Here is a 13650-nt window from a genome sequence, read left to right as displayed (position 1 = left end):
TGGTAGTGCAGCTCTGCGATCTCATTGGTTACATTTAACCTCTGTTGGCACGTCTAGACAGAGCTGGTAGCTCCAGGTCTGAAAGGTGAAGCCAATGTGGAAGTGCCTTAAACCTGCCTTCTCTCTAATGGCCAGCAGGTGGCGACTCCACTGGCTCCAAAAAGAAGTCCATTTGTATAGAAGTCTATGAGAAAATGACCCTACTTCTTACTTGATTTATTACCTCAGTAAACAGTTTCCTAATGAGTTTATGAGTTTATGGTCTCAATCGCTGGTCCCATTTAATCTAATTTGATGATAAAGCAGTGTATGCTTTAGGGTGTGGTGACATTGTGATTGACAAGTCACTACCGCAGCGACAATGTTGGTTGGGTGACATAACCATGGCGTAGCCGTAGCTGTTGCTATTTCAGTGTGTTTTCAATTCATTAAAGTTAATTCTAACATTTTGGTTGCCTAAAAGAGTCTTATTCATTGTTTGGTTGTACTAAAAGACCCTCTAAGGAGTCGGATGTTCTGGTTTCTGGTAAGTACATTTTGTTCTAATGGTTTTAAGCCCGTCTTTCACTAGCGAAATTTAGCATTATCATCATCATCATTATCAGTTAAGCATAGACAGTACCATGCTTACCAAGCTAGCAGCTAGCGTTTGGGTCAGTTCCACCCTCCTGCTCAAATATGGTCACTTTTCATCACTTCCTGCTCTGATAATCCAAGATGGCGACGATCAAAATGCCAAACTCGAGGCTTCAAAACGAGAGTCCACTAACTAATGGGTGATGTCACGGTGGCTATGTCCATTAATTTTATATAGTCTGTGGTCCAGACATAGACTAGACAAAACTTTTTCAAACTTTTGCAAACTGGCAACTTTCCTGAAATTCTTTTATACTTGCTCATGACCATGGCATTCACGTTGTTCTGAGGTATAGCTGGTTAGCTAGCCGGTGTAGATAGCTATAGGCTAGAATGATGAGTTTCAACTTGGAAAGCCCCCTAATGTAGCATTTAGTTTGTAGCCAGATGGCTTCACAGTTCCTTCCCCTTCTTTGTATTTTCCTTATCAATGCACCTCAGACTTACACTGCTTATCCATAAAATCTGTACTTCTTTGGCTCTTCCCATTAAGGTTTAAAATGGCGAGAGATCATCCCTGACACTAGAACAGCTTTGCCCTCAAGAAATGTTTGCATAACTAAAACTCTAATCTGCACTCTGTCATCTTCCCCTGGGTAAATAAAGGTTTAATCATAATGTTGCCTGCAGATATGCTGGTTTAATTTACAATAGGGGAGGATGAGATCGAATGAAATATTCACAGAGCTTCATTCAAGTGATGCAAATAGAATCAGTGGTCCGAAAGTCCAAGACAAATCTCACTTCAAAGTGCTGTGTTTTGGACAATTCCCTCCCTCCATTAATCGCTGCTTGATATCATATTAACATAATTTGCTTTATTTTTTCAGTATATTGCCAAAGATCCATGTTGCTTTCAACTCTCACAAGAGTGTCTATTTCAACCAAATCTTCCCAATCATTTGTGATTTTGACTGGTTACCCAGAAACCCTTCTTTTGGTGACCTGTGTCTGACCTGGTTTCAATTGATCAGGTGTATCTCAATCAGCTGTGTGACCCTGTTAAACCCATGTCTTTGATCAGTTTGATTTCCCTATGGACCCTGGACGACCTTATCCACCTTTGCCTCTTTTCAAGCTTCTTCCTTTACATGACAGAAGGCTAGAATGACTTTTCTGAATGATACTGATATTACATAAAGCATGTTTTTTTTAATGGCTAAAAGCAAGTAACCAGTATTTTTGCCATTAAAGCTTTTACCATTTGTGAGCCAAACATTTACATCACTTTACAGTTTTCCCAGAATTACATAAAAAAAAGCATTTAGATTGTGTTCCACTTAAAACCCACCATTACAACCCAGACTAGTGCAATTATTTTAGGAATAAAGCTCTAAAAGGCTCCTATAATCCCATAATGGTAGGGAAAAGTCAGGGATACATTATAGCCTTTTAAAGAAGAGGCAATTCCCAGAATACATCTCTGAACAATGAAATGCATACAGAACATGTGCAAAAAAAAGAGTTTTAAAGAGCTGATTATACTGTATATAGGTGTAATCAGACAGGGACCTCCATCATGATGGACAGCCAACATTACAGATTTATATGATCCAATCAATATTTACAGACACTTTGTATTATATATGAGGGAGCTGGGATGGCCAGGCTCTTTGAATTTTTTATGTAGAGTGCATTTACTATGTTAATGCATGATTTCATTCATACCACCTCTGTTAAATGGTCATTATTTGTGTGGTAAAACTGGGAAATGGTGTTAAAACTCAAACGATTCTTAATCAAGAACGTTTGACTTAACTATGTCCAAGGTCGTAGGTTTGGTTTGAACTTTTGGTGGGGACATTTTTTTGTCGGACGGCCCAAATGATTGTGTATGTGCACTCTTTTCTCCTTCATAGACACATGAGCGCACACACATACGCATATAAAGAGCCTGACTCTGCAAAATGTTACTTTACTGAATATGCATTTGCTGACTTGCCTGAAACCAGACTTGTATCATGATTTATTTTCAGATTTTTACATTTTTACTTTATTGGTAGACTACTTAACTATAAATCTGAGACCAACATTAATATCTAAAAATAACATATTACAGACTGTCACAATAAAATAAATGTAAAGAGACCTGTAGGTAATGTGGTGCTCTGTAACTGGCTGCTGTAAGGTTTTAAAACCTCAACTGAGATTCTGTCCTTCTTTTAGTTTGTGGATTTGGGTGACAGAGCCACGGTGCTCAAACCTGTCTTTAAATCATCTAAAAAAACTTCTATTTGTATTACCGCAGCTCACTTGTCTGTGTGTCTCTATGCTGTTCAGGCTGCTGCTGAAAGATTTTCATAATAAAATGATGCCTGACAGTCACAAACAGATCAGTTGGACAAGCTGTGGCTAATGTAGCTTATAAATAATGTTCATGTCTTAGTGACACATATTCAATAATAACTCTGCTCTTGATGCACTTATGGAAAAGCGGAGAGATGGCATTAAATAGTAAATACTCCTTCCACTTATTTCAAAGATTAATGTTTGGATTGATTACAGAACATTCTTATTAACTAAGCTCAGCTGTTACTAACACTTTAGTTCTTCTTTGAAGAGGACCAGATGTCTTAATTTGCTTTTGGGAGGAATTTTCACCAACAGTAATAAAGTTGTTTAATTAAAACAGCATGTCTGGACAACAATCACAAATTAGCGAAAACACCTAATGCCTGAAATGATATGTGATATCTAATGATCTTAGTTTTGTCCAGTGAAGTCATTTTTAATTATGTGATTGGAACATTTAAACTATAAATCCACTACTGCTGCTGCTGCTGCTGGTCAACGATGCTTACAGCTTGAAGTTGAGGATTGCCAGATCATCAGGTCGAGTATCCCCCATATCCTGCTCTTTCACTTTTTATCATAATAGCGCACCTTTTTGCAGAGAACACACAAAGCCAGCAACTCTGCAGAGATCTTATCGTTAACATTACGTGGAGTTAAAGTGGCTAGATTGTTTGAGATCTGTAAAAATATTGGTAGGGACAATCCAGCAATACCTTGATATTGGTAGGGACATGTTCCTACTGTCCATACCCAAATCTACACCCATGGCCATGTCAACTAACTATCTCAAGCTTCTGGCTTTTGTTCATAACATAAACTACCTTTAAAATTAACTTGTGAGGTAATGTTTTTGATACATGCTTCTGTTTTTTAAAATGTAGCTACCTATGGATGTTTTTTATTATTATTATTATTATTATTATTATTATTATTATTATTTTTACTGTTGGAAAAGTCAGTCATCTGGTATCAGTGTTCGTTTAGCTTAAACCACTTGAGCACACCAAGCATATCGTCTCCTTGCCCTGTCTGGGACTGACTCATTGACTGCATACTAAATGCTTCCAGTAGAAAAGTGCAGGGAAGCAGCTGTGTGCTGTATTTTATCAGAGGTGGGAGAAGTTAACCAGACCTTCTGTACAATTGCCAAAAAGCAAATTAGTTCTCATCCTTGAAACCTTTTTTTCAAAACCAAAATACAGTGTTTGGAAACGCTTACGATAAAGCATAAATCTCACCTCGTGGTTTCATTGTTGCTCCCTGAGGCCAACCGGGAAAATACACCCACTATGACCACAGTTCTCACCAACTGTGGGATTTTTGCTATACTGAAAGTGTTTTCAAAGAGTATTTTCTGGTCTTACAAAAGAAAAGACTTCAAGTTAAAGAGCAGCACGCTAAGCTTTTCTAATGAGAAGCACTGGGAATTTTCACCCATGCACTGGATGAGACGATCCCACATGGGGCAAGCATAACATATGCTTGGCATTCAAATGGTTTAAGTTGTGAGAACATTGCTACAATGTGACTGATGTTTTCAACCTTAGGGTTAGGGTTAGAAAATATGAAGAAGTTGTTGTGGCAGAAAGAGGTGGACAACAGAGGAATCAGATGGTCGAGACACATGTGTCAGATGGGAAATCTCTTTTATTTCACAACGGCTCACCAACAACGTGGACAGAGAAAATTCCAACATTATAGAACGTGGCACGCCTTTTTATACCGAAGACAGGCTGTGTGTGTGTATGTGTTTGTGTTGCATGACTTGTTTGCCAAACTCGTCGGCAATCCCAAATTCTAAAGAAGAATAGTGGGACATTTCTCAATTTCACTTATCTTGGACTTTAACTAAATTTGACTGGGCGTCTGCACTATGTGTGTGTGTGTGTGTGTGTGTGTGTGTGTGTGTGGTATTCCGCCTCTTTCCCAATATCTCCAGATGTCTCCTGTTTTGGTTCAGTGGACTGACATGTTTGGCATCGGTACAGGTCACCGTGACCTGGCACTCATTCCAGGTCACAGTTACGTGGCTTTCATTCTCCTACAAAGTAACGTCCACTCAATATGAATGTTTTAATAAAAGCAGCATATGTCCAACAAGTCCTCAAAATGAAACAACCAAATAAGTCGTTTGACCACGGACCACAGAATGACACATAGGAGCATTTTCTAATCTATTGCCCTATTGACATCGGCAGGACAACATAATTCCTCTCTAATTTCCAAAACCGTTACAAATCACTGTTAAAAATAATGTCTGGTTAGGTTTAGGCCAAAAAAGATTAGAGAAACATGTGTTGTGGGTTAAAGTTACTACTTCCTTCAAGTTAGGCAACCTTCATCGTCATGGCTACAATAATAACCATGGAGGTTAAGGTTAGGGGACGTTCATAGTTACATTTTTAAAAAAAACTGTCCTGACTCACTGTTGTAAACAGGAAACGAACAGCAGTCTCCTGTGTCAAAATCCAAAGTTGGGTTGTACCATCCACCCAACCCTTACATCATCTGAACTGTGTGCCTGCTCCAGGTCATAATTAGTATGGCCGCTAGATAGCATCTGTCACTCAAACGTAACTATACGTCTTTTTGGGTGACTGAGATCACAACTAATTGTGTTGTTTATCTTGGGAGAACAGTCTCCATATGTCACAACTAATTGCTTTCAGATTTTCTCTCACAAAGTCATGAATTTCACATGAGTGGGTCACTACAGCGGACTTGTAAAAAGGACCGCATTTGAAGGCACCAAAGAAACCTGTGGTGCCATGACTGCAATCAATTTTTAGCATGAACATCTATTCATGACTGTACCGCACACGGATTTAAACCCTTTACACCAGGCAAGCTTCCATGTCAACATTTCCAATGCCTGTTACCGTGCCGACACATCTCAAGAGCGGGTTTTCCATCCTTTCATTCAACATTCTATTAATTTAATAAAGCCGCTCTCAGATGCAGTTCAACTGAGAGTCAACCCTCAAAGAAACATGGACCTTTTTTCCCCTTTACTTCTCTACTCTCATATTTTCTTTTTACTCTACGGTTTATGAGGAGAGTGGGCAGGATGTAAAACCCTCCTCTTCCATGACACCTTATTAGGAGCTTATCTATAGGCAGAGGATAGGACAGAGAGGTAGAGTACACTGGGGAAAAGGAAGGATAGAGATAGAGGTTGGTAGAGACACACAGAGGGAGGTATGTCTGAAGGACTGGTGTGAGTCATATGTGAGCCTGTAGAGTTCAAATACAAAGCCTGCTCCCTCATATATTAGTCCACCTACAGTACTGGGATAACACCATGTGGTCTGTACAGAGCTTGATATGACAGAGGTATCATCATCCGGTTTTTATCTTCTATTTTTTACAAGTCAGTTGCTCTTTCCTCTCAGATCCATTGCAGAATCACTTAAGTTTCTTGGCTTTAAATCGTTTGATCTGATGTATTTTTCTATTCTATGAATTTACATCCATATCTTTATGTCTAAGAACAGAGCATTCAAGCAGACATGCAGACAGGTCAAAAGAACATACTTCACATCTATCCTTTTATGTGTCAGCGCATAACTGTATATTCTCCATGACATTGCTTTGTTTTTGCTTTTTCCCTTCTTTTTAATTGAAGATCCTGGCAGAGTCTTTGTCTATTGTAACAGAGGAAACCAATATGTGCTAAGTAAAAGTTTCACTTTGACTCTAAAGGCTGGTGGACAGTCTCACTACCTGTTCATGAGACCTGTAATAAGCCTTCTTTTTACAGCATCCAGTCGGTTTTCTTTCTCTTCATATGATGAGTATTTCTTTTAATAAAGCAGAAGGCATTTGACTTAGTATATGGATGAGAGCTTCAAGGTCAGAGTAATTACAAATTCTGACTATATATACAGTACATTTTTTACTTAAAGATGTATATTCTCTGGGAGGAATGTTTTACTTCCTAGCAAACAAAAGCAGGTATATTTTATTTACCATATTCACCATCCTGGTTTAACATGTTAGCATGCTGCTAGATCAGAGGCTGATGGGAATATCATTAGTTTCACAGCTATTCGATTGTAAATCAATGGGACAAAGTAAAATTTTGACCTGATGATTCATCTTCAGGGGAACATGAATGTCTGTATTAAATGTCACTGCAATCCATCCAATAGTTGTCAAGACATTTCACTCAAAACCAAACAACAACAATCAACATTGTGACGGCGTTAGATGAAAGTCAGTGGATCACCAAATTCAGTAAGATTCATTGTCTGGGGACCATGAATGTCTGAACAAAATTTAATAGCAATCAATTCAATAGTTGTTGAGATATTTCAGTCTAGACCAAAATGGTGGACTGACCAACAGACCAACATACTGACATTGCCATCGCTAGAGCCACACTGCTAACATGGCAACAAGTTTTATCTGTCATCATGATCGTACTGTCTTGTTTTTGATCACATCCGTCAACAATTAGTTTGCCATAGATTATATTTAATACGTCAAAAATTGTAGGAAGTGCAGAACATTTTCTTTAAGAGACATTTATCATGTTCACGTCTTTTAATCACATCAAGTTAGCAAAGTGAGGTGTTGCACTTTAATGCACTACCTTTGACAAAGCCCTTTCATATCCTGAAATGAGTATGTGAGCAAATAAACGGTAAACAAAAACAGCATGAAAAGAACAGAGAAGACATTGAAGAAAGTAACCAAAAAGAACAAAAGCAAGAGCGCAGAGCTGTGTCAAAACAAAGGTCACCAAAGTGATCCAGGGAAATATGATAACCAAAGACTCAGAAAGAACAAAAGAAAAACAAAAAGGTATTCAATCACACAAAGGTTACATGAAAACAAAGTTCATCTTTGTTTTTATGTAACTTTGTGCTTGTGGGGTGGCCATTTCTTTGCTGAAGAGGTCTTGTAACCACTCACAGATGCATATGGTTTACAAATTTATGCATACACACAAGCCCATAATGTTTCTCTTGTTTTCATCTCTATTTAAATGTCCTTTTGCTGCTCTGTCAGATTGTAACCAGCCTTTCACATTAAAAGCAATTTGTAAAAGCTGTCTGTAAGTAAATTTCACTTGACAAAAGAGACAGAGAATAAAAGCTGCAACACTGGACGTTAATGTGCAGTCCAGAGGCAGCTGATGATTAGATTGAACAGGACGGCTTTTGTGCTGTTAGTGGCAAATGCCAGGTCACACCAGGAAAGTGGCAGAACGAAAATAATTCATGCATCCTTGCAAAATATGTGGCACTAGAGGCTTGGCAACATATTTGCAGGTTGTGTAGTAGCTACCTGTGGTTATATTGTTGGATACGTAGAGGAAAGCTCTATTGGCATTGCGTCTTATTTGACAGAACAGGGTTGGAATTACGAACCCCCTTAATGTGGATTTTTCACATCTTTTATGTTGGATTAGACGGTGCAACACAGTCAAAATGATGGCTATGATCATTCTGGACACTCCAGTTCTCTGGGTACCCCCAAAAGTCACCGCTGTCCAGATGGTTTGCACTTGATTAACAGAGCAAACTTGTATATTAAGGCTGACCAAAGCTGAACTCTACTTAATAGAGCTTTGCAAATTTAGTTCACTTCTAAGAGCAAATGCACTGATTTCGGTAATTCCATTGCAATTAGTTGATTTTGGGCCAGAATTTTGCCATAATAAATGTTATTCTAACCAGGCACTAAGACCAGCAATGTTAGTCAGTTGTTTAGTCAATTCAGTTCAATTCAGACCTTATGAAGGACACAGCTAATGGGGGGTCCATAGCACAATAAAATACAAAGAAGAATTAAAAAAAAAGAAAACTAGAAATCCACAAAAACATTTCACAATGATCAGACATTTGCATACACACTGGTATGTCAGTGGTTCCACGTTCTAGACGAGAACCTGACAGAACTCAGTTCGGGTTGGTTCAGGCTAAAATAATACCGTTTGCAGAATCAGATAACCTACACATATATCTACATATAATCTATATTTCGTATTACAGCAGAGCAGATGGGTACACCAAAATTTACATTTGGCTTACGCTGCTGTTTTGGAGCTTTAAGCAGCAGACTCATACTGTCATTAAAAGGCCACTGTGAGTTTCCGAATGCTGCCGTTTCTGTAGCAATACACTTGGGCAGTATATAGTGGGTTACATAAAGCTGTAAAAAGAGAGGTCTTCACAGTCACTGAACACATGCTAAATTTATGAACCAACATGTTTGCTTGTGCATACAACTTTATATATATATGATGGATCATTGGTTATGTAATGGCCTAAATATTTAGCCTCATTACACACTTTAAGGGCAATACCAGACAGAAAGAAATCAGGAAATATTAATTTTCTGTCTTCCCTACTTCTAACATTCATAATATTACTTTAATATGCATTATATTTGATGTTGAAATCTATACCATATTGTGAACATACCCACAATAACTGTTGAAGACCAGCACTACATCGACAGAAAATCACCAAATCATCAGCATACAGTAAAAGTCACAGTAGCGTAAAGTAGCTAATGAGAGAATAACCAACCATACACCCTGTTCCACATCTATTGAACTGCATTGACAGATCATCCATGTAGATTGTTATAAAGAAATGGAGATAAAAAAAAATACAGCCATGTCAAACTCCATTATGCACATGGCAGCAAGTCAATGAAACACTTTGGTTCAGAGCAACATATCTCAACAACTATTGGCTATATGGCAGTGATATTTAATTTGGATATTATATATAAAAATCTTAGGGTGACACCTGACTTTTTGTCTCAGCTTCAAGTCAATATTTCCACTCATAGCAGCACTCATTGTCAGATTGCCGTACAATTTAATAAGAGCGCTAATGCTTCCCAGAAGCTTCCTATTCTGGACACTTGACCGCTTTTCTCTTGCATCACCTTCATCCAAAAATGCCAACATCTTTAAACAAAAATGTTTGTATGTTGTTTAGCATGCTACCACCCAATATACCTAGCACATTTACACTTCAGAGCGGATAGTTCCTTTTAATTTTAATGACCTCATGGTGTATTATCTAGCACTAAAATAGCTGAATTGTTAATGCTTCATATCATGGGGTGTAATGAACACTGTAATGACAGGGCTAATATTTTTATATACTTCATGTGACCACATTTGTCATCTGTGCTTTTAACTAATAATTAACGGCCACTGGTAGATACTTTATGTGCAACACTCGTCATAGGGTTGCAGCAAATCCTCCCTTCAGCGACCATTTGTCCACTAATGGCGGAGCAGGAGTATTTCAACTTGAGTTTATCACGCAGAGAATTGATCAACCCCCTTTACTTTTCTGTTTGAGGAGACCGGACAGCGTTTCATCAGAGAATATCTGACGCAACATCACACTGATTTAGAGACATTCTAATTCACTTTAGGCAAGGTTGATTTGATTTGATGTCTCTTATATGATGAAATGTTGTTTTTTTTTAAAAATTCTTAATGACTCCCTAAGCTTTAAAACTGCAGGGTACTGGATGGATGGGGTTTATTAGGGGTGGATGACAAAATCGATTCTTAGATACATCGTGTTGTGGAAGTGGGTGATTCTACATCGATTCACAAATGTCAAAAATCGAGTTTCTAAATATTAGTTAATAACATGATGTTGAACGCAAAAGGCGGAACTCAACTGCGAGGGCAGTGCAGCACCCGGACAGTCTACAGCGTGCACACACCTGAGTTATCTTGTAATTCATCTTCACAAAAGGCAGCGGTTGCAAGCATATTTTGATTTAATGTCTAAATAATTACCTCTGCGAGACGAACTTGAAGTATATTGCGAAATATCTACACTGTTAGCAGAGTTGAGCAGCGAACTCCAGCAGTAACAAACGAGACCAACACACACTGCAGCATTAAACAACTTAAACCAACTCTGAGGTGAAGAAAATAACTCAGTGCTCAGTCTGTTTCACCTCAAAAACCCTGCGTCCGCTCAGCGTCTTTCCCCAAAGCTAACGGTGCAGCAGAGAGGCTGCTCGCCACTACTGGAGACATGACGTTAATAACAACACAGCCTCTGCCTCCCGCTCATTTTGTTATTCTCACACAAGCAGAAGTCTGTAAGATGCTTTCAAATTAATTAATTTATTAATTAATGCAGTTAACTTTTTAAAATAAAAAGGCTGTGGACCATTTATCTTAATTGCCAGTTATGTTTCATATTGTATTTCAGTGAAATAAAGATACCAGTTAATGGTTTGGCGCACAGAACATTGGAGCAAGAGACTGAATATTATGCCTCCTTTTCTATTCATTCATTCAAGAATTGGTTTGAATCAAATCGGACACCACAGAATCGGAATCAAATCATGAAATTCCTAAAGATTCCCACCCCTAGGATTTGCTGCATTAGGATAATTCACATAATTTCAGACATCATTTCTGCATCACACCAGTCATCTTTTGAAATAACATTTAAATTCATTATTGGGTTTTTTGTTGTTGTTGTTTTTGTTGAAGAGATACCAGACTGAAAACATTAACATGCATAAGATGACAATCTCACATTTGTACCTTGTGATGAAATAATTGATTGCTAAGACCAAGGTCTTCTTCGGGTCAAACCTTGGCCCCTATCATTAGATTATAATGTCTAGGCTTCGAGTGTACAATTACCATCCTCTTTCATCAGGCTTGTTCCAGTCACTGGGTATTAGGAGGGTCAATCCTTTGCAATTTACATTTCAAGCAACTGCACAGTAAGTTTGTTTGAAGAAAAAGAGACCATGTGCAATAATTCAAAGGACATCAACTGCAAATCTACAAAGTCATCACAAGTTTGCACTCTGCAACAAAAATACCTAACATCTTCTTACTGAACATCCTAAACTGAACGTCCTGTTTGACAACACAAATGTAAATTTCCCTCCAAAGCATCTGCATGGCTGTTTGGAAGACTGCTTCACTGGGTTCGGCCTCTTATAAGCCACTGAATAATGTTTCACACTGTGGGAAGGAACATATTTTTCATCCAGAGAAATATTGTAGTCTGGTGCAAAATTTTGTCACATTAAACATACCTGAAGGAACTGACAGATGGCATCTAGGAGGTGAAGACGACTTTCAACTGCATTACTCTTTGTCTCACAGCGTGTGCCAGCGAAGGTTAAAACAATCCATGACAACAAACTTATTTTGGGTCAGGTGTTGAAGCATGTGAAGTATTTATAGATATGTTTGTCATACAAGAGAAACAACCCTTGTACCCACCATCAAACACGGCTCAGGTGCATGGGAGATGAGGCGGCAAAGGTCAGTGGAAACACGAGGCCACAAGCTGCTCCGTCGTGCATCACTTGCTTAATTGACAAAACAAACCTCCTGATGCTGACGTATGACTTTGTCATAGTACAAGTTCAGAGCATCACCATCACTCATCACCGGTGACACCGCACAGCAGGTTCACTTAAGGGTCTGTGTACTTTTTACGAGAGTTAAAGTAAGTCAGCTTGAGTGCAGGCGGAACGGGATGAAAAATTAAAAGACCTCACAGATGTCACATCATGTGTGGCTAAAGTGTCGCCCTCGTCTCACTGAGTCGCTCTCTTTTTGTCACTGTCCCTCTCTCTCTCTCGCTGTGTGTGGCACAGAGCGTGTGGGCACTTTAGGGCACATGAGGCTCCTTTCAGAGTTTTATAAGTGAGATGTTTCATTTAAGAACATCAAATCTTCTCTAAACTTCTACACAGATATATGCAACGTACCAGGGATTTTAACTCAAATTGGGCTCTCTGTACAAAACTTATTATGCTGTATATTAAGATAAGAACATTTAACACTTTTAATCAACAAAACAAAGTGCATTACATGTCATTATATATATTTAAAACACTTATGATAACAAACATGCAAGAGAACAGTAACTGATGAGAGACCTAACGTCATTTTCCAACAGTCTGAGGCATCTTCGGATGAATTTGATGGATATTCAGTTGAATTCATAAGGTTTTCTATATTCATTCATTTATCTAGACCTCTTCTTGGCTGTTGCAATGTGCTCCTATAAACAGAAGTTAAAAAAAAAAAAGTAAATCATATAATTAGCTGTTTTGAGAGTTTAAAAATCTTTGTGCTTTTAACAGTATGACTTACAGAACCTGTGTTCTGACTATAACCAGACTTAAAGGGGACAAAACATGCTTTTTAGGATTTTCTGTTATTTACATACTATTATGATGTCCGATGTCTATGGTAAACACGGTCAAAGTTCCAAAACTTGAGGTGAACATATATAAAAATGCTCCCTGCAAGACAAAAGTCAGGGCTACAGCCTGGTCTGAATGCTCAGTTTGCAAAGTTTTTTCTATTTTTCCAATAAGATGACGCCAGGTCGCCGTGCAAGCCCATAACCGGCCATAGTCATTGTTGTTAACGTTGTTCCATGGATTATCCATGCATAGCTCAGATCTGATTCAGGCTCAAACATGTATGAATGTATTTGAGAGGTTACAAGTAAAGAAAAAGAAGTAAAATCTGACTACTATTGTTTATTTGGCCCCCAGAGCTGGCAGAAGTCTGTCAAGATGCAGCTTCTGGGAGCTAACCAATCAGAACAGAGAGAGGGCTCATTAGGAAGGATGCCTTAAAGAGACTGGAGCTAAAGCAGCCTGTCTCAGACAGACGCTGAGCTGAGGGGCTGCATACACACACACCTCTAACCTTGTATCTAAGATTGTCTCAGTGTT

Source organism: Thunnus albacares, chromosome 22, assembly GCF_914725855.1.
Source record: "Thunnus albacares chromosome 22, fThuAlb1.1, whole genome shotgun sequence".
Taxonomy (NCBI): Eukaryota; Metazoa; Chordata; class Actinopteri; order Scombriformes; family Scombridae; genus Thunnus; species Thunnus albacares.
Note: the sequence above shows the minus strand (reverse complement) of the source record.